General features: G+C 38.1%; 1 protein-coding gene across 19 annotated transcripts in view; it reads right to left on the bottom strand.

Annotated features, from left to right (window-relative positions):
- KDM6A (lysine demethylase 6A) overlaps nt 1-21,732 on the bottom strand; it is a 160,166-nt gene that overhangs the window by 92,972 nt on the left and 45,462 nt on the right. For 18 of the 19 annotated variants that reach the window (XM_023755381.1, XM_023755384.1, XM_023755398.1 and 15 more), the window contains exons 2-3: nt 9,765-9,873; nt 4,077-4,126 (exon numbers count right to left, since the gene is read on the bottom strand). The gene's annotated coding sequence lies outside the window, so the exon portion shown is untranslated. Of the gene's footprint in view, nt 1-4,076; nt 4,127-9,764; nt 9,874-21,732 lie in introns of those variants that run through there. The other variant, XM_023755388.1, reaches the window with a different exon arrangement.

Raw genomic sequence — 21,732 nt, 5'->3', positions numbered from 1 at the left:
CAGAATATTTCAAGAAAAGAACTACAAAATAGTCTTCAAACTTCAATTTAAAAACAACCTCACTAACAACAAAGAAAATACAAATTTAAACAATAATAAGACACCATTTCTGACCTATCAGATTGGCAAAAAGCCCACTGACATAAACTTTCCAGGTTAAGACCAAAGGGAAATAAATATTCCCAAAGGAGTGGTATTTAACAATTAAGCTTCCACCTAGCAATCCCACTTATGAAGAACTCTCTTTACCAAAGAGTCTTTATACCAAAGAATTACTAACAACATCACGAGAAGACACTTTTACTACTTATTGCGGTGCCATCTGTAAAGGAAAATACTGAAGCAACAGGTTGAATAATCTATAATAAATCATCATGACCTTGAGGTAGGCAACGATTTCCTAGGTACAATACCAAAAGCATAAGTAATAAAAGAAAACGTTGCAAAATTGGATGTTATCAAAAGTAAACATTTTTGCAGTTTTAAATATACTATCAAGAATAAAACAAGTTGCCCTAGCTGGTTTGGTTCAGTGGATAGAGCGTCATCCTGTGGACTGAAGGTTCCCAGGTACGATTCTGGTCAAGGGCACATGCCCAGGTTGTGGGCTTGATCCCCAGTAGGGGACATGCAGGAGGCAGCTAATCAATGATTCCCTCTCACCATTGATGTTTCTATCTCTCTCCCTTCTCCCTTCCTCTCTGAAATCAATAAAGATATTTTTTTAATTAAAAAAAGAATAAAGCAAGCTATACAAGCCATCAAATATAACATCAAGAAGTGACTATAAAAGCCACAGACTTAAGAAAAATTCAAATTACATATCCAATAAGAGATTCATTGTAACAGGAGTGTACCATAAAGAACTCTTACAATGCATTAATTTTTTAAAATTGATTTTAGAGAGAGGAAGGAAAAGAGGGAGAAAGAAAGAGAACCATTGATATGTTGTGCCACTTATTTATACACTCATACAATGCACTAATTTTTTAAAAAACAAATTTAAAAATAGGCAAAGGGTTTATAGAGGCACTTAACCAAAGAATATATATAAATAGCTAATGTGTTCATTAAAAGATATTCAACATCATCAGTCATTAGGAAAATGCAAAATAAAAACATAATAAGATACTAATTCACATCTTCTAGGATGGCTACACTAAAAAACTGAACAGCCCGGCCAGTGTGCTCAGTGGTTGAGCATCGACCTAGGAACAAGGAGGTCAGGGCATATGCCCAGGTGTGCAGGAGGCAGCCAATGGCTGATTCTCTCACATCATTGATGTTTCTCTCTCTCTCTCCCTCTCCCTTCGTCTCCAAAATCAATAAAAAAAATATTAAAAAAACTGAAAAATTACAAGTGTTCACAAGGATATGAAGAAATTGGAACGATTGCTGGTGAAACTATAAAGTGGTACAGTACTCTAGAAAACAGTTTCTAAAAATTTTAAACATAGATTTATTCTGCAACCCAGCAATTCCACTCCTGATTATCTACCTAAGAGATATAAATATATATATCCACACAAAAACTTGTACACAGATGCTCACAGTAGCATTATTCACAATAACCAAAAAGTGGGAACAACTTAAGTGCCCATCAAGTGATGACACATCCACACATTGGAATATTATTAGAGAGTAAAAAGGAATAACGTATTAATATGTGCCATAAATGGATCAACTCTGAAAACATATGCTAAGTGAAAAGAACAAGTCACAAAAGACCACGTTATATGACATTTATATGAAACTAGGGGCCCAGTGCACGAATTCGTGCACCTTGAAAGGAACTGTGGGCCGCTAGGCTGCAGTGGGCACAGGGGCAGGTCTCAGCCCATCCTCCATGCCCCCGCCCGGCCCCTCCCGCCACTGCTGCTCCCACCGCAGCCGTTCCCACGTGCTGATGGCGCTGGCCCCGTTCGCACCCACTGATGGCGCGGAGCAACTGGGGCCAGCGCCAGCAGTGGGTGCAAGTGGGGCTGGGGCCGTCAGCAGGTGCAAGTAGGGGCTGCTGCCCTGATCATCCCTTAGGAGCAAGGGGAGGTGGAGAAGCCCTGAGGGACGATTGGGGCCAGCAGCCACTGCTCGCACCTGCTGATGGCGCCAAGCGATTGGGGCCAGTGCTAGAAGCCGTCAGCAGGTGTAAGCGGGGCTGGCGCTGGCAGCATGTGCAATGGTGCGCAGGAGCAAAGAATTTTCAGTAACCACCAGAGGCTTGCCCTGATGACAGCGACCGGCGCCCCGCTTTGGTCTGGCGCCCCTGCTCACCTGCTCCACCATCCCACCATGGCCGACACCTGCCAAGTTCCATGCATGCCCCCTTGGTGGTCAATGCATGTAATAGCAACCGGTTGTTCTGCCATTTGGTCTATTTGCATATTAGGGTTTTATATATATAGACTAGAGGCACTGGTGGGGTGGTGGCGGGGGTAGGGAGGTGTCCCTCAGCCCCACTTGTGCCCTCTCACAGTCTGGGACCCCTTGGGAGATAACCACCTGCTGGCTTAGGCCCGCTCCCCGGGTGGCAGATGGCAGGCCCGATCCCTAGGTGCCTGCCCAGGTGGCAGATGGCAGGCCGATCCCTAGGTGCCTGCCCCGCCTCCCCGGGTTGCACACAGGGCAGGGCCGATCAGGGGGTTGGGGTGCCGCCCCCAGTCGGTCCCGCACAGGGCAGGGCCAATCCGGGGGTTGGGGCATGGCTCCTGTCACGCACTGAGCAGGACGGATCCGGGGGTTGGGGCCCCGCCCCGGGTCACACACAGGACACCCGCCTGGGCCGGCGGATCGCTGCTACCCCGCCTGGGCCGCCCTGGGTCCGGTCGCACATGGGACCACGCCCCCCCCGCCCCCGCCCCCGCCCAGGATCGCAGATAGCAGGCCCCAATGGCGGCAGGGTAGGCGGGATGGCTCTGTCCCGCCCTGTCTGCAGTATGCAAATTAGCCGCCATCTTTGTTGGTGGTTAATTTGCATACCGCACTGATTAGCCAATGGGAGGCGTAGCGAAGGTATAGTCAAATTACCATGTTTGTCTATTATTAGATAGGATATCCTGAAAATAGACATACAGAAAGTAGATTAGTACTTGCCAGGAGATGGGCATGGTTGCACAACTCTGGAAATTTACTAAAAGTCACTGAATTGCATAGTTAAAACAGTTGAGTTTTATGGTATGTAAATTATACTCCAATTAACTTTTTAAAAGAAAGATAAGCCACAGACTAGAGCAGGCATTTTCAATACATTAAAAAATTTTACTAAAATGCATTTTAAAAATCTGAAATGTCAATTCAGATAAAGAAACCCCACTGGTCAATAAATTTATACATAAAAGTATACATGATGTAAAAGATTAACCTGCCCAAAGTGACTTTATGCACAGCTTAAACTAAGAAAATAAATGGTCATTGCTGTGCACAATTCTTCATTTAGGTAGGTCTTTTAAAAAATGGTTAGGTTTCATTGTCCTCCAAACTCCAATTATAGACAGAATATACCAAGAAAGATTTCCATTATAACTGTCCCATTATGCCTTCCCTTTTCAGCCTGATAAAGAATATTGTTGCAACTTGGTCTTGCTTGCTTTTAAATTCTCACACTTATGCCCTGGCAGTTGTGACTCAGTTGGTTGAGCATCGTCCCATGCACCAAGTCGCTGGTTCAATTCCCGGTAAGAGCACATGCCCAGGTTCTGTGCTCAATTCCCACAGGGTGTGTGCAAGATGCAGCAGCCGATCAATGTTTCTCACAACGATGTTTCTCTCTCTCTCTCTCTCTCCCTCCCTCCCTCCCCCCCTCCCTCTCCCTCTCTTTCTATATTTTTAAATTATAAATTCTCATGCTTACGGTCATCTTTGCCAAAAGATTGTGTCAGAGTAATCTAATTCTTTTAATAAAATACAAAGTGATTCATACAAAAGAGCAAAAAGAACACTCATTTTTCCTTTTCCAATCCCTCTCCCTAAAAGTAATATTTTAAAGTAATTAACAAAATTACTTAACAAACAAAATAAAAGAGCCCCCCCCCCCAAAAAAAAAAAAACACAGAGAAATAGGCATGCAAATGTGCACTAACCTTCCAGTAGTCAGATTGTAAACTGTAGTACCTCTGGTATGCAGATAATGCTGAAAGGAGAAAGGTAAGTATGAGTCACAATTATGTCCTATTTTAAAATCAATAATCCAAGAAACATTATAACAAACTTCCCACCAAACCCACCTCCCAGCAGACAGAGTTAAGATGAAATAATTTAGAAAATTGAGAAATCCCCCCCCCCCCCACACACACACACTCATTGTCAAATATATAGAGTTCAAAGTTGTAAAACCATGGTCACATGTCAGACCTATACATGAACAGAATCTAGGCTACCTCTTTCATCACTTGACCTTCCACGGAGACCAAATCTAGTAAGAGAATTAAGATTTCCCAACGCTACTCCAGAATATGCTAGGTTATTTGTTTTCACAAGGGATCTTTAACTTACAAGAATGACTAAGAGCTCAAAAACCTCAAATGGCAAAAGAGTTATTTTGTCTGTGAAGCTTCCTTTCATACAATCAATAAGAAATCCACCTCAGAATTATCTTACTCCAACTCAATTCCAAAATAGGATATCCTATACCCTTAAATCTACCTCAAGGTATAAAGGGCTCAGAAAAAAATTAAAGTAGTTCCTATCAATCTAAGAACTTGGTGAGGAGGAGGTTAAAAGACAAACAAAAAGTTATATATACATATTAGAATTGGCAGAGAGATCACTTTTTAAAAAACTGATGAGCAATAAATAAGTCATAGGGATGTAATGTACAACATAACTATATTTGAAAGTTGCTAAGAGAGTAAATCTTAAATGTTCTCATCGCAAGAAAAAAAAATTTTGTAACTATGTATGGTGATGGATGTTAGCTATATTTTCTGTGATCATTTCCCAATATATACAAATACCAAATGCTATACACCTGAAACTAATGTTATATTTCAATTATACCTCAATTTTTAAAAATGACTCTTAGATTTTCAAATAAGATTTTCAAAGAGTATAATAGCGGAAAATGGAAATAAGTATGTTCTAAAACTCCATTTCTAATGTTTTCATAGTCTATCAGTCAAGCGCCTAAATACATATGAATAACATAGAGAACTTTCTGAATATATTCAAATTAGAGAAGCATTAGCCAAAACATAACATATCTGAATAAGTAACTTATCTGAATAATGTTCATCTTTTTGGCATAAAGATGTCAACCAATCTCTCTCTCCTCTCTCTCTCTTTCTCTCTCTCTCAATTTAAAAAAAACAAACATGTCATGGGGTAAAGATTAAAAAAGGGGGGGCGGGGGCGTACAGTATAACTGAAGAATAAAAAGAAAAATCCAAAGCCATACTACAACTCATTTGGAATTAAATAAAATAGAGATCTATAGAAACAGAATGAGGAAATAAAAAGGGATAAAGATTTAGTAGGTGACAGAGACTTGAACATGCTTGGAAATATTATGGTTCTAAGTTAAGATTGTCAAAAGAAGAGAAAGAAAGCATGCCTAGTGACAAGTCCATACAGACAGCACAAGGAAGAAAAGAAACCACACTGTAGGTTAAGGGTGATAGCTTTGCCAGAAAAAGGGAGCCTTCTTCACAGTTAGATGCACTATAAATGCAATAAAGAAAAGGATTTAAAATTCAATCTATACTCCTATATTATATATTAGACCATACATTTACTTCAGGCAGAACTCAGCATTTCTCTTTTCATCCCTAGCCCAATGTATAACACTATAGGCAGGTTAGCTGCTAGTGGTTGAGTCTATGGGTATGAAAGGGAAGAAAGGAAAGAACAACACATAAAATCTTCAGTTGCACTGACTGCCATCTTTAGGCCAGAACAGGTTGTGGTTGCCTAAGGTTATTAAGTCAGTAGATTTCTTTGTTTTTCTGTGGCTGAACTGAAAAACTGTATTTATACCTCGGAATAAATGCTATCTCAGACAGCTTATATTAACTGTTTCATTGTACATAAATGACTGATGTGCCTAGCTCTCTAGTCAGCTTTCTACCTTTTCAAATTTATGTCTAAAGCACACCTTCTGTTATATATATAGCATTAATATATATTAATATATATTAACATTTGAAAAAACCTCTGGACAGCATCTACCACAACAGACCTTTGATCCCATGTTCCTCTCTCCACAAGTCTGAAAAGATTTCAGATTATAGAGAGGAGCAAACAGGAAATTAGAAAAGTTTACTCCTGTGTCAGTATTTTCACTGAGGTCTTCAAGTCAAACTAATACATCTACTGAAATCTAAGATTTAATACTTCTCTGTCATTATTAAAATAACATACGCAAGGTCTTTGTGTCTCACATTTGGCTTACCACAAGAGACACCAAGTGGGTGTCTTCTTTGTGTTCCTTCAATATGTTCTGCCACCAGCTCCCTGGTTCTTGAAGCTACTGTAACGTTTGCTTGTTGACTGGACACAGGCTTCTACCAACCTCAGTATGGTCACTATTGTGCTTACTTGCAGTTATTTCTCAATTATATTTTCTAACTCTAGGCCACGAGTAGACTGAAGAAAATTGGTGGTTCTCAAATTGCAAAGAAAGTGAATGAAGGTATTAGTGGTTAAAAAAAAATACATTTATGAAGTTATATGGAAACATAGGGTGCAGTAACTGTGAATGCAATGAAAACATGAAACAATCACCTTAAACTGTATCAGTTTTCAGAGATACATAATATTCATTCTGTGGATATTATGTCAGTATACGTCAATGTTCTGGATTTTTATATCATTTTTATTTCAAAAGTCAATTTGTATTGTATCGCAAACATATATGCTATACAAACTAATTCCCAATGACTATCTGAAAGAAGCTTTAAACAAAGAGCAGATTCTTAAAAGAATCACAACCTTTACTTCCAACAGCCATAGCAATAAGTGAACCATGCAAGAATCAAAAAATTGATAATTCTTAAAGAAACCAAAGTCAAAGTTATTGAAAAAATATGTACTTTCTGTTCTTATACTATATATATCTCAAGAAGGAGTATTGTCATTCCAATCAAGAAAGACAAAAAAGAGAGAGCGCGCCAACTCTGACTTAAGACTTCCCCACATTAACAACGCTTGGAATGTAAGTAACTTGTCCTAGCCAATTGTAACTGCTGAGGAACTAAAACAATGAAAACCTATTTTGCCCAAAAGTGACAGACAATGCAACAAATGACCAATTACTTGAGGAAGGAAAATCTATCACTGGCTGGAATTTCAGGGAAAGCTTCTAGCTCACCACAAACCAGGAAGAAACTATTTTTAAACAAACCAGAAAAAACCTATTTTTTAGTTTTTCATACTAATATCAGCAATAATTATTTATTATTATATCTCCTTCAACTATTTTTTTTTAACTTCCAAAACTCCTACTATCCATCCCCCTAGTCTCTTACCTCGTGGCTTCTATCTTTTTGTGATTTTGCTGTATATGTTGAGGTAATTTGCTACTTGATTTTCTAAGTAACTAACTTAGTGATTACCTTCTCATATAATGTGCCACACATATTTACTTGATATTTACATATAATTATATTAATTACACTGCTCCGAGGCTCCATCACATATATTCACAAAAATATATATGCTTGCCTTTCAGCCCAGGGTTCTCTGCTTCTCGAGTTGTTCTCCAACCCAAAGAAGAGAAATCACTGCACCATCTCCATGGCTTAAGGCAGTTTAACAGCTCCATCAACTGTTTGGTTCAGCTGAGGTCAATGGGTTAGCTTTGAGGTTATAAGTGAGGAGGTATGATAAGACACTGTGAAAAACCACTCAAATCCCACTTGAAGAAAGGACTGTTGGGAATCCTACATGCACACAGCCTCTAGCAGTGAACTGCCTTAGCTGCAGAGAGCTTCCTTGCTGAAGTCACAGTCCTTCCCAGGCTGACCCACATCCATTATCGAATGGACGGAAGATAAAGGCCTAGTCATCTATTCTAGCTCCAGAGCTCCCGATGGAGTAGGCCAAGGCTGTCACAGAAGTTATCTCCCTCTGTCCAATCTTAGTTCCATCCCCACCTTCCACAGGTGTTGATCCTAAAGGCATTCCTTTCTAAACATCCTGTATGTAAACTCCCTCTAGAGCAGTGGTTCTCAACCTTCCTAATGCCGCGACCCTTTCATACAGTTCCTCATGTTGTGGTGACTCCCAATTTCATTGTTACAAATTGAACATAATCAAAGCATAGTGATTCATCACAAAAACAATATGTAATTATACATGTGTTTTCCGATGGTCTTAGGCGACCCCTGTGAAAGGGGTCGTTCAACCCCCCAAAGGGGTCTCGACCCACAGATTGAGAACCACTGCTCTAGAGGAATCCAACCTAGACAAATTACTTTTTCAGGATAAATTCCTAGAAGCTAAATGACCTAATTAAGTGATAGCAATGTTTTTAGACTATACACGTTATCAACAAGAAAGGTTAAAATTTTACAAAGCTTTTTTTCCTTCTGCTTCAAATTCATCTAAAATGACAGAAAAAATATTTTAATGAATAAATCTATAACAGAAATGATAATCAAAGTATACCATCTGCAGATCAGAAAATTTTTAGGAATTCCTCCCCTCATTTTACAGATTAGAAGACAGAAGCCCTGGGATGTATATATAATCTGCTAATGGTAATGCAGCTAATGGTAAACAATACAGATGAGCTGCTATAAATAAATAAAAAATAAATGAATAAATAAATAAATAAATACATACATACATACATACAAGCAAGCACGTCTAACTCCAAAATTCATAGATTACACCTGTCTCAAACTAAAATTGCATTTTCATTAGAAAAGTGTTCACTTGACTTAACACAAAAGTGGCATAATAAAACATCAACACTAAATGCCAGCAATCCTTCACTCTAGCCCTATAATAACCTACCAGTTGTTCTGCCCACTAAACACGTATGTAGAAACAAGCATAATAAATCCAACCACTCTACATTAAGATGTTTACTACGATCAAAGGTTAAAATGTTTTTGCTTATAAAGATGCAGTTTTTGCTATAGATTTTGCCGTTGGTATTGAGGGAGATAATATTTGGGGGTGCTTTCAACTTCCTAAGTGAGTAATGGTCGGGGGATCAGCAGTTTAGTAAAATAAAAAGGACACATCTTGGGGGACTACCTCCAGTTATTTAACTCACTTTAATTCTTATAGGAAAAAAATTTTCAAATGAATAAAACTCTTGTTTTAACCAATGCTCATGCTCATATCTGATCATCTCTCTGTGTTATTTACCTTTACAATAAATAACATGGCTACATATCACATTTTTGTTCAAATATTGTCTAGCTAAAATGGAAATTTTATAGCCAGGATAAAAAAAGAGAAATGCTGAGTTTGTGTTATTTTTCTAAAGTGTCCACCAATGGCTCACTTTCTACTATGGTACAACCTTTGATGGGCAGGAATCTTTCATAAGGTAGAACAAAACGGTAGTGCACATGTAGGTGGCTATAAGTTTAACTGAATGGTCTATAGATAATTTACATGGAGTTACATGAATTCTTCACATTTCCATCTATCCTGCTTTTTTGCTTTTTTTTTTCCTTTTTCTCGTTTAGAATGTTCATAAGCTTACAATTTCTTAGAAGTAAAACTGGTAGTACCCTTGATAAAGATAGGGTACAAACTTCACAATTATTTTAAACACATATATAAATCAAACAGTAATTAACAAGGGGAAAAATTACCTTTTGGATAATCTTCCAATAAGAGGTTGAAGTGACCTAATTGACAAAAGAAATCAGACTCCACTTTTCCTTCAGCTTTTAAGATTAGAGATTCGTAGCAGCGAACAGCCTAGAAATAAAAAATACAAACATTTAAGAAAAAGACAAAACCCTAAAATGCATTTCCTTCCTGACATAATGCACACATCTTCCATTTAATTATCCAAGAAATCAATATATTTATTTCACTTCTACCTCAGACATACTCAATGTAGCATTCTTTATTTTATTTTATTTTATTTTATTTTATTTTATTTTATTTTATTTTATTTTATTTTGAAAAGGGGGAAGGGAGAGAAAGAAACATTGAAGTGAGAAAGATTCCTTGATCAGCTGCCTCCCATACACACCTGGACCAGGGATCAAACCCACGACCCTCCAGTGCACAAGAGGCACAAGGCCAGGGTGAATGCAGCACTCTTTAGAATACCTAAGTGCTTATTAAAGGAGCCACTAGTTATTACATAAAAGTTTTTCCTATCTATAAAATGGAGATGCTTGCCAAATAAGATAATGTAGGAGCACTCTGATAATTTTATTCATAAGCTATAAATCTAAATTATTACTATGGTCTCTGTTGATATAAATAATATCCATCTTTCCAAGAAATGGAAAGAACTTTATTAAGTTATGTAACAATTCACAGAATCACCAGAGTAATATTAATAACTTCCATTTATACTTAACAGCTACTTTTTGCCATAACCTCTACCAGTTTAAACTGCCATAAATTGCCTTTCAACTGTCTCCTCATGATATACATCAAACCCACCAACTCTAATTCTACTCCTAATCCTTCCCCCCACTACTATACATGCATTTGCATTCATTCTCACTGTTCCTTCCCTGAAAAAACAAAACAAAAAACAAGAAACAATATTTTAAGCTTATCTTTAAAAAAAAATCCAAGGGACTGCATGAGAAAATGAGCAATGGAAAGAAGATAATTCTGGACTCTGACATATTCCAGTTATCATTAGCTACAGAAGAGCCTGGGGAACTTAGCCTCTCTTTTTTGTGTATTAATAACATTCAAAGGGCTGGCAAAAGGAATAAAATTAGAAAACTTCAGGGGCTTCCAGTCAAGATGGTGGGGTAAGTAAATGTAGTACTTGCATCCTCCCACCACCACATCAAAATTACAAATAAACTATAGAATAACTATCATTCAGAACCGTCTGAAATCCAGCTGAACAGAAAAAGTCCTAAAACTAAGGATATATAGAAGAAGCCACATCCAGACTGGTAGGAGGGATGGCGATGTGGAACAGGCCGGTCCCACATGTGGCGGATAAAAATCAAGAGGGATATCTCAGCTGCAGAGGTTCACCCTGAGAAATAAGGGGTCCCAGACCCAAACTAGGCCCCTGAGCCCAGGGTTCCAGTGCCAGGAAGAGAAGTCCCCACAACTTCTGGCTGTAAAAACCAGCTGGGATTGCGATTGTGTGAGACGAGAAGGAGGGCTCTTAATGGACTTCCTCTTAATGGGCTGGCACATGGACTTACTTGGACTCACGCCCTCTGAGCTACATTGCTGGGGCAGTAGCTCGAAGGGCACCAGGAACTGTCTGGCATCAAAGCAAGGTCTGGGATGGTGGTTTTCTCTCAAACAGAAGTGCTGGCAGAGGCCACTGTTCCTTTTCTGAGCCCTTCTCACACAAAGCCAATAGCAGGGAGCCATATCTGAGTCTCCATCAATCTGGCTAACACTGTTCGCCCTGTCTTGGTGATTTTCCATGAGACCCCCACCCCATCCAACTTGCAGGCCCACCCAAGCTGTTTCCAGTGGCTTTTCCATACCAATGGCCTATCTTGGCTCAGGCTACAGACTTTTCCTAAGATCTCTCAAACAAGCAGCATCTGCCCTTGGCCTTGGCATGCCCCATATGTTTAAGTGTCCCAGGCCTGAAATGCCCAGCTTGGGTGACTAGGGAGGTTGTGCCACTGGACCCTATAAGAAACCTACTACATTTTAGGCCACTCAACCAAGACTGAGAGACATAGCAACTCTAATACACAGAAACAAACACCAGGATGCTGCCAAAATGAAGAGACAAAGAAACATGTCACAAATGAAAGAACAGAACAAAACTCCAAAAAAGAACTAAACAAAATGGAGACAAGCAATCCACTAGATGCAGAGTTCAAAGCACTGGTTATAAGGATGAACAATGAACTCAGTGAAAACTTCAACATAATAAAAAAGGACAAGGAAACCACAAAAAAGAACCAGTCAGAAATGAAGGATATGCAAACTGAAATGAAGAATACTTTAAAGGGAATCAATAGTAGAGTTGATGAATCAGAATCAAAACAGCTACCTATATATATAAAAGGCTAAGTGGCCGACCATACGCACGTCCAACCATCCGGTACATATGATGCACACTGGCAATTTAAAAATAAACATTGACTCGCACAAGCGCAATACATGTGAAGCTCTCACTGGCGCCAATCACACTCTGTCACTGTCAATCGTGAATTTGGTTGACACTTCTATTATAGAGAAAGGGTGAATAGCGATACTAAAATATTTCTTCTAATTAATTCTCTTTCAATGTGCACCGGGCCACTAGTTTGGAATATAAGGAAGCAAAAAAAAAAAAAAAAAAAACACCCAATCAGGACAACAAAAAGAAAAAAGAATCCAAAAAATAAGGATAGTGTATGAAGCCTCTGGGACAACTCTTCTAGCATTCCAACGTTCATACTCTTTGCCAGAAGGAAAAGAGTAAGAAACCAAAAAACTATTTTAAAAAATGATAGAAAAACGTCCTTAACATAGTGAAGGAAATAGACATAAAAGTCCAGAAAGCACAGAGTCCCAAACAAGATGAACCCAAAAAGGCCCACACCAAGACACACCATAATTAAAATGCAAAAGGTTCAAAACAAAGAAAGCATCTTAAAGGCAGCAAGAGAAAAGCATTTAGTTACCAACAAGGGAATTCCCATAAGACTGTCAGCTGATCTCTCAACAGAAACTATGCAGGCCAGAAGGAAGTGGCAAGAAATATTCACAGTGATGAAAAGCAAAGACCTACAATCAAGATTACTCTACCAAGCAAACCTATCATTTAGAATCCAAGGACATATAAAGAGCTTCCCAGACAAGAAAACTTTAAAAGAGTTCATCACCACCAAGCCAACATAACATCAAATGGGTCTATTTTAAGAAGAAGAAGTCTTTAAGAAGAAAACAAGAAAGAAAAAATATATTAAAAATATGAACAATAAAATGGCAATAAATATATCGATTAACAATTAACTCTAAAAACAAAATAAACAAACAAGCAGAACAGTTATAGACTCATAGATACAGAGAACATTTTGATGGATGCCAGATGGGAGGGGGGATTGTAGAGAAGGGTGAAAAAGGTGAAGGGATTAAGAAGTACAAATTGGTAGTTACAGGATAGTCAAGGGGATGTAAAGTACAGCATAGGGAATATAGTCAATAATATTATAATAGTTATGTTAGATGGGTAAGATATTTATTGGGGTGATCACTTAGTAAGTTATATAATGTCTAATCACTGGGGTGTACACCTCAAACTAATATAATATTGAATGTCGCTTTTAATTGAAAAATTAAAAAAAATTTTTTTAAAGGAAAACCTCAAGGGTTTATCACAATGCTTAGCACTCCATAGGTACTTAATAACGTTCTTTACTTTCTCCTTAGATAAGAAAAAAATGCTCTAACTCTTTCAAGACTGTTTCAAGCTTCAAAATAATTTTGTCAAAATTTCCCTAACAGTTTACTGTACAATGTTGTTATAGTGTGTCCTAGAGTCACTAAAAAAAGAAAATATGCATGATTTCTCAAATCTCTGGGTACAAATCCAGGTTTAGTGCCCACAAAGAAAGGAACTAGAATAGCTTCCATTATCAAAAAATGCTTTCACCACCTTTTCAAAAGCTTTTGATGGGATAAGAAAATGTAATGTAGAGCAAACACCCACTTAAAATGCCTTGATTTTTCTTCTCCTGTAAAGTAAAGCCATTGAGAATTTCAAAATGTGTATCTTAAAATTTACCTGTACAAAGCACATATGGGAAAGGCATCCTAAAACAAGGCAAATCTGGGGTGATTCTACTATCCTTGAACCCTAACATTTATAACAAGACTGTCTTCAGTTCCTATTCCACTCCTAGCTATCTAAATGTGGTGTGTACCAAATCACAATCACTGAAATTAATCATTGTGCTTCCTTATAATTAAGAGTCTGGATGCTACACTGAAGTCTAACAAATTACTATAATTTGGAGGCATGAAATTTCAAAATCTTCTTTAAGTCATATACTAATCCTATCTGGCTGATGCTTAAGAGTACAAAAATACAATTTATTCTAGTGCTTTTTAATATCAGAGAAATTTATAAAATTATCGGGCTACAGAATAACAATTCTCAATTTTACATTAAATAAGTGACTTTTTTAAAGCTATCAATGACATTTAAATAAAGCACTCATTAAAAGTGGTCTTTGTTTTTTTTAAACTCTTACTAAGATACTTAGAAACTTTTCCTATTCCTCTGACAATTTCCTATGGGTGATTAGCATTAAATTTACAAGCAAATATGGCTTCATGGTAAAAAAAAAAAAAAAAAAAAAGGATTCAAGATACAAACACAAAGAACTTTTGTGTAATAACTTAAGCTAAAACAGGACAACATCCTATACTTCATCTTGTCACATCTTGATGCCATTACCATGATCATCTATTGCCTATCTTTCATTTCCTATAAAGCAAAGAAACATATCTAAAATGAATAGTATAGCCCAGCCAGTGTAGCTTAGTGGTTGAGCATTGACCTATAAACCAGGAGGTCACGGTTCCATTCCCGGGCAAGGCACATCCCCAGGTTTCAAGCTCAATCCCAGTGGGGGGCATGCAGGAGGCAGCCGATCAGAGATTCTCTCTCATCATTAATGTTTCTATCTCTCTCTCCATCTCCCTTCCTCTCTGAATCAATAAAAATATATTTTAAAGATATATAAATAAATAATATTAAATGAATACTATACACAATTCTGATTGTGTGAAACATAACAACAAGTAAAAATCAGAATGAGCACATTTTAAATTCACCTATCCATTAACAAATTCATAATACAGATGGGTCCCTGACTCTCAGTGGTTCAATTTATGATTTTTTTTTTTTACTTTTACAAAAGTGCTTATAAGCATTTAGTCGAAATGGGCTAGGCTAAGTTATGATGTTCGGTAGGTTAGGTGTATTAAATGCATTTTGGACTTACGGTATTTTCAACTTCTGATGGGTTTATCAGAATGTAACTCCATCATAAGTGAAGGAGTACTTGTAATATCCAACAAAGCTACCATGAAACTACCAAGGAATGTTAATGATCAAAGATGATGCTGACATAGCCAAATATCAAATGAGATGAAGGTGAACAAGAAGGCAGAATAGTATTCAAGAGCCTTGTGTCACCACTTCACAGTGAAACATCATGAATTTATTTGCAGTGTTTGAGGTAAGCCCTGACATTAAATATAAGCAAATACTAACAATTTTTAAGGAGCATTTAGAGGAAAATAATGAGATAATTTCTAATACTATTAAATTCTAATTTAATACTATAATTTCTAATACTAGAATTAAACACAGTATTTTAAATAATATGTTTATTCAAAGGCTAACTATAAACATAAAAGACATATAGGTAGTTTAGATTTAGAACAAAGTTCAGGTAAACTTCTATAAAGCAAAACTATTTTCCATTAAAAGGAAAAACTATTTTCCAGTCTTGCTCTTTTTAAAAACTTTAAATATGCACAAGTAAAATCATCCTCATAAAGGGTGTGTATGTATACACACACATGCAGAGAAAAAGGACTATAATATATAAAACAAATGTTAAAAATAAAAAATCTATAGTCAGGCCATACAGTAACTTCTTTTTATTTTGCTCATTTTATTCCTCTATATTTTCTGGAGTTTTCATAATTAACCTGTACCATTTCTATTCTTATAAAGACATAATTAAAAAATTATTATGCTTTCCTCCAGGATTCATCTTACCTTTAGTGTGAGGGTAATCAAAAAGTTGAATAAAAATCATTTGTATCTAGATCATCATTCAATAAAGCACTTTCTGCAATGATATAAATATTCTATAATCTGCCCAATATAGTAGCCCCTAGACACATGTGGCAATTGAGCACTAGAAATATGGTTGGTGCAAGTCAACAACTAAATTTTTAGATTATTTAATTTTCATTTTTATTTAAATTTAAAGACAGGCGGCTATGGAAAGTGTATAGCTAGCTAATTTTTAAAGCTTTAAAAAAAACTGAATATTCAATCCACATACTAAATACTAGGAAAGCAAAAGTTCTTATGTTTATAAATGAAAAGCCTAAAAAAATAATGGAATATCCTACACTGGGGATGAGCAATGCCCTCCACAAAAGATCACTCTTACAGTCTATAGTTCTTTACAGCTAGTAAGCTTACATATTTATAATATTTATAATCCTTACTCCTTACCACCTACTGGGAAAAACATTGAGAATGAAAATAAACAGTTAATCATTAAATAATAGAATCAAAGGAAAGTGAACTAACATCCTCCCAGCTAGGTGAAGATCTTGGATGCCTTCCTCCCATTATAGAGCCATTTTCCACAATGTTCAATATAATTTGTGTTTAATATCTGCTTTATTTTTCTTATTTGAAAAATGTGTTATCTCAGAACAGTAATATCATTACCCTCTATTTCTAAACCTTGATAAAGTTTAGAGCTCATGAGCACAGATATGTAACCAATTTATTTTTAATGTTAAGCATTAAAGTCTTTTATGATGAACTTGGTCAGTTCCTAACTAAAATATGACACTTGCTAATATCTTAGAATAGGAAACTATTAAACAAGTGATCCTCCCCTTCCCCCGCCCCCCAATTCAGAAGATTGGCTGAAGTAGCTTGGTGACATACAAATGCTAGAATAAATTAATACAGATTTACATACCCCAATGATATGCCCCCCCCCCCCTTTTTATGCCTACCACAAATGCCTGAGATAGAATCTCAACACAGTTCTAGTTTGATGGCTCCCCTTTCAGAAGCCCCTCCCGTTTATCAGGCTCCTAGGTACTTCCTGCCTCCCTCACCTGTAAGCTTTCTCAGGGGAGGGGCCATATTCCAACCCATGGTCACAAAACAGTGGCTTAATATATTATTTCTTGCATTAACAAAGCAATGTCACTTTATTATTGTAGGTCCTCAAATAACCCTCTCTTCTTTGTCCTAAACTTTCTATTTCTTAAGAGCTGCAAGTCAGGATGCTAACAATTAATCTTATTATTTAAAACTAGAGGCCTGGTGCACAAAATTCATGCACGGGGGGGGGTGGGGGGGAGGTCCCTCAGCCCAGCCTGCACCCTCTTGCAATCCAGGACCCCTCGGGGGATGTCTGACTGCCGGTTTAGGCCCAATCCTTGCAATCTGGGATGCTGCATGCACCAGTGACCATACTTTTTATACAGGTGAAAGGCATCTTGCTATTGTATGGGCAGCTACATTTTTTTGCCCTGATTATAAAAAGTAGTACATAACATGATCTTTCAGAGGCAGTAGTACCATTTTCCCCATCTTATGGGTGGAAAAACTGAAGCAGAGAGAAGTTAAGTAATTGGCTTTGTCACACAGTTATTAAATGTCAGAATAGGACTGACTACAAAATGTGTAAGCCAGAGTTCATGCATGTCATCGCTGCATCATCCTGTTTTTTCAGTGTTACAGTAGCCTTGCCAGGTTTTTAAATCTAAGAGACTGTTCCCAATATATAGGGTAGGGTCCCTAGGCCTGGCTGGCAATCAGGGCTGATCTGTGGGGCAACCGGTGGGGTGATCGGCTCCCAAAGACACTTGCCTTGGCTGGCAGCCTGGCGCCACCTGCTCGCTGGCCCCAACCGGGGTCAGCTCCTACATTGAGCGTCTGCCCCCTGGTGGTCAGTGTGTGTCATAGCAACCAGTTGTTCTGCAGGTCGTTCGATTTGCATATTAGGGTTTTATTATATAGGATCATTCCATTAAGGTATAAATCACTACTGTTTTAAATGTACCAATGCTTTTAAATAAACCAAACTTTTAAGTTTGACAATAATAAAACACAAGTATGCAGTTCTGCCCATACTTCCTAAAAGCCAGCCACAGACATACAAGATGGTTTAGCAGCTACTTATAAACATTAAGGGATTTAAGCATGTTTGAAACATACTATCCTGACCTGTTCCCCCAAAACCCTAAAAATGCCTGCATCATTAAAGTTGATATCCTTTCCAGAAATATGTCTCATAAATTAAAATTCTTCTCCTTTCTAGACACTCAGCAATGCCTTTGCCTGGCTGCTTTTAAAACATCTTAAAAAGTATCCAAGTCTAAACCATTTTTTGAAATTTCAACACACCACATTTTTTTTAATGAGGGAAGAGTTACATGCTTTAAATGATATAATCTCAAGTATTACTGATTCTTAATGACATATCTATTCCTGAATTTATATATCAGAATTTTCTTTATAATTTCATTTGTTATTTTTGGCAAATTAAAATCGACACATCACCAATTCTAAAGGGTATACTATAGTGAAAAGTCTTTCTCCCAATCCTGACCCAAGCCACCCAGTTCCCTTTCCCAGAAGCAATAAATGTCACAAAAAAAAATCTATATTCAAGATTATTTTGTGCGGGTGCAAACACATATATTTTCCCCACTTGCGTATTAATATTTACATATTTTATATAAGCACTGTTCTGTAACTTGCTTCAGATTTTAGGTGTCCCTATCATCCTATCTCCTCTCCTTCTCTGTTAATAGAAGCCCTAAATTTAATTAGGCATATGTTTAGATAGAATGAGTACTGGGATCCCCAGCCATCCTTGCAGGTGTGGCGTAGTGAAATGGGTATAAAGAAAGCACATGCTCTGCTTCAACTTCTCCTCTCCCTAGCTGGAATCACCTAGATGACTAAAGCCACAAAAGCTGATAGGGAAGTCCAAGTTCCTGGAGCAAAATGGAATAGCAGTATTCCTGAGAAGCCAGAAACTGACTGCCTTTGAGAATTCTTGTAAAAGATAAAGTCCTCAAAAAAAAAAAGAGTCTAATGAAATAATCATTAACACAATACAAAAAGCATAAAGGGAAGGAAAAAAAATCTAGCTTTTACCCATACCTAACATTTTAGAAACGATACAAGAACTTATACATCTGTTACTCTACCCTATCTCCCTCACTCCAATTTTCAACTAATATATATCACCTTTTATTTACATCACAACAAAATCAGTATAAAAAATTTTAAGCATCACTCTCAATCCTGGATTTCTCAGCCTCTCTGGACCTACTACCCTGCATTCAGTGGATGCTAATGAGTAAGTAAGTACCATTCAAGGAACTAGCACAGAACCTTAAGTACCATTCTTTTCAAACAAACTATTGAAAATGCTTCGATACTGAAAAATATTCTCGCGGGACTACACTACTGAAATCAAACTAGATAAATTTAGCATTAGTAATTCAAGTGCTGACAGTTAATATTTGAGCTCTCGATATGTACCAGTCACTACCTTAAGCACTTTACACATGTTTATTCATTTAATCCTCACAATTACTCCATGAGATAAGGAGACTCTACTTCAGAGATAGGAAAACCCAGGCATAAAGAAAGTTAATCCTGTGTTCAGGTCACATAGCTACTAACTAGCAGAGGCTGGATTCAAACAGTATGGCTCCAGAGCCTCTGAGCAGTAAGTTGTTCCAACTATGGCCGTGCCTAGGGACCTAAAGTCATTTCCAAACAAAGGAGCTCCATAAGTTGCTTTTCCTCTTACACTTCTACACACTGGCTCCTTCTACAACTCTACCTCCAAAACCAAACAGAAAAGCAACACATAAGATCAGCACTTCCTGCTCCCACCATCCCACAGGAAGATTTAGCCTCAGTTCTTTACCATGTTTTTTCACCTTGCTTTACTGTAAATCATATAAAAAGCTATCATTATCCAAAAAGACACACACATTCAAATGAAAGCAAATCAGCAACAACAAAATACAAAAATAAACCAACCAAAGCCACCTATGTGGCAGAAAAACACAATTACTCCTATCCTATATAATAAAAGAGAAATGTGTAAATTGACCATCCCTCCGCTACGTTCACCAGCCAATCAGGAGTACGCAAATTAACAAAGACGGTGGGTTAATTTGCATACACAGGCGCTGGGCGGAGAGCAGAGCTGGAGAGCGGGCAGAGAGTGGAGCAGCTTGGGGAAATTGGCTTCTCAAGCCGCCAGACGGAGAGCAAAGAGGGAGAGCTGGCGGCTTGGAAGACTTGGCAGAGTGGGAGGCCATGGGACAGAGACAGAGAAGGAAGGGAAAACCAAGATCACAGGGAGCACCAGGAATTCTGGGAATATTAGTTTTGGTGACAGCCCCAGGACCGGAAGTGGAAGCCCAGAGTGCGGGGAGCACCAGGAATGCTGGGAACTGTAGTTCTAGTGGCAGATGGATCTCCTAGACCAGTGGTCGGCAAACTGCGGCTCCTGAGCCACATGCAGCTCTTGGGCCCCTTGAGTGTGGCCACGAAGTTTCAATCACACTGTACGTGCGCACCCGCACATGGTATTTTGTGGAAGAGCCACACTCAAGGGGCCGCAGTTTGCCAACCACTGTCCTAGACACTAGAGCAGTGGTTCTCAACCTTCCTCATGCCGCGACCCTTTAATACAGTTCCTCATGTTGTGGTGACCCCCACCCATAAAATTATTTTCGTTGCTACTTCATAACTGTAATTTTGCTAATGTTATGAATCGTCATGTAAATATCTGATATGCAGGATGCATTTTCATTGTTACAAATTGAACATAATGAAAGCATTGTGATTAATCACAAAAACAGTATGTAATTACATATGTGTTTTCCGATGGTCTTAGGCGACCCCTGTGAAAGGGTCATTCAACCCCCAAAGGGGTCTCGACCCACAGATTGAGAACCGCTGCACTAGAGCAAAGTGAGCCTGGAGCAAGTTACTGCAGCAGTGGGGGATGGAAGGAAAGCAAAGGTGAGAGACATAAGTAAAATCAGAGTGTCTAGGAAAAATTAAAGGGAAGATATCATAAAACTTCCAGGAAATCTCCACCAATGAAGCAAAGAAAAAAAAAATGCCTCTATTATTCTGTGAGCAACAAACCAAACTGAGTTGGGGTCTCAGACAATTCGCTCATATGATTGCAAAGACAGACAGAAACTCCCGGATTGGAAAGGGCTCCCTTGAGGGCTCCCAGATTGGAGAGGGTGCAGGTCAGGCTGAGGGACCCCCACATCCCCCAAGTGCACAAATGTTGTATACCAGGCCTCTAGTATATAAATAATAATATACCAGTTCAATGACAAGTGCTGGCGAGGATGTGGAGGAAAAGGAACCCTTGTGCACTGCTGGTGGGAATGCAGACTGGTACAGCCACTGTGGAGAACAGTATGGCATTTCCTCAAAAAACTAAAATGGAACTCCCATTTGACCCAGTGATCCCACTTCTAGAAATATATCCCAAGAAACTAGAAACACCAATCAGAAAGGATATATGCACCCCTATGTTCATAGTAGCACAATTCACCATAGCTAAGGATTTGGAAACAGCCTAAGTGCCCATCAGCAGATGAGTGGATTAAAAAACTGTGGTACATCTACACAATGGAATACTATGCTGCTGTAAAAAAGAAAGAATTCTTATCATTTGCAACACCATGGATGGAACTGGAGAGCATTACGCTAAGCAAAATAAGCCAGTCAATGAAAGATAAATACCACATGATCTCACTCATTTGTGGAATATAATGAACAACATAAACTGATGAACAAAAACAGATCCAGAGATAGAGAAGCATCAATCAGACCATCAA

Source organism: Myotis lucifugus, unplaced genomic scaffold (assembly GCF_000147115.1).
Source record: "Myotis lucifugus unplaced genomic scaffold, Myoluc2.0 scaffold_76, whole genome shotgun sequence".
Lineage (NCBI taxonomy): Eukaryota > Metazoa > Chordata > Mammalia > Chiroptera > Vespertilionidae > Myotis > Myotis lucifugus.
The sequence above is the reverse complement of the archived record's forward strand: the minus strand, read 5'-3'. Positions and strand labels throughout refer to the sequence as shown.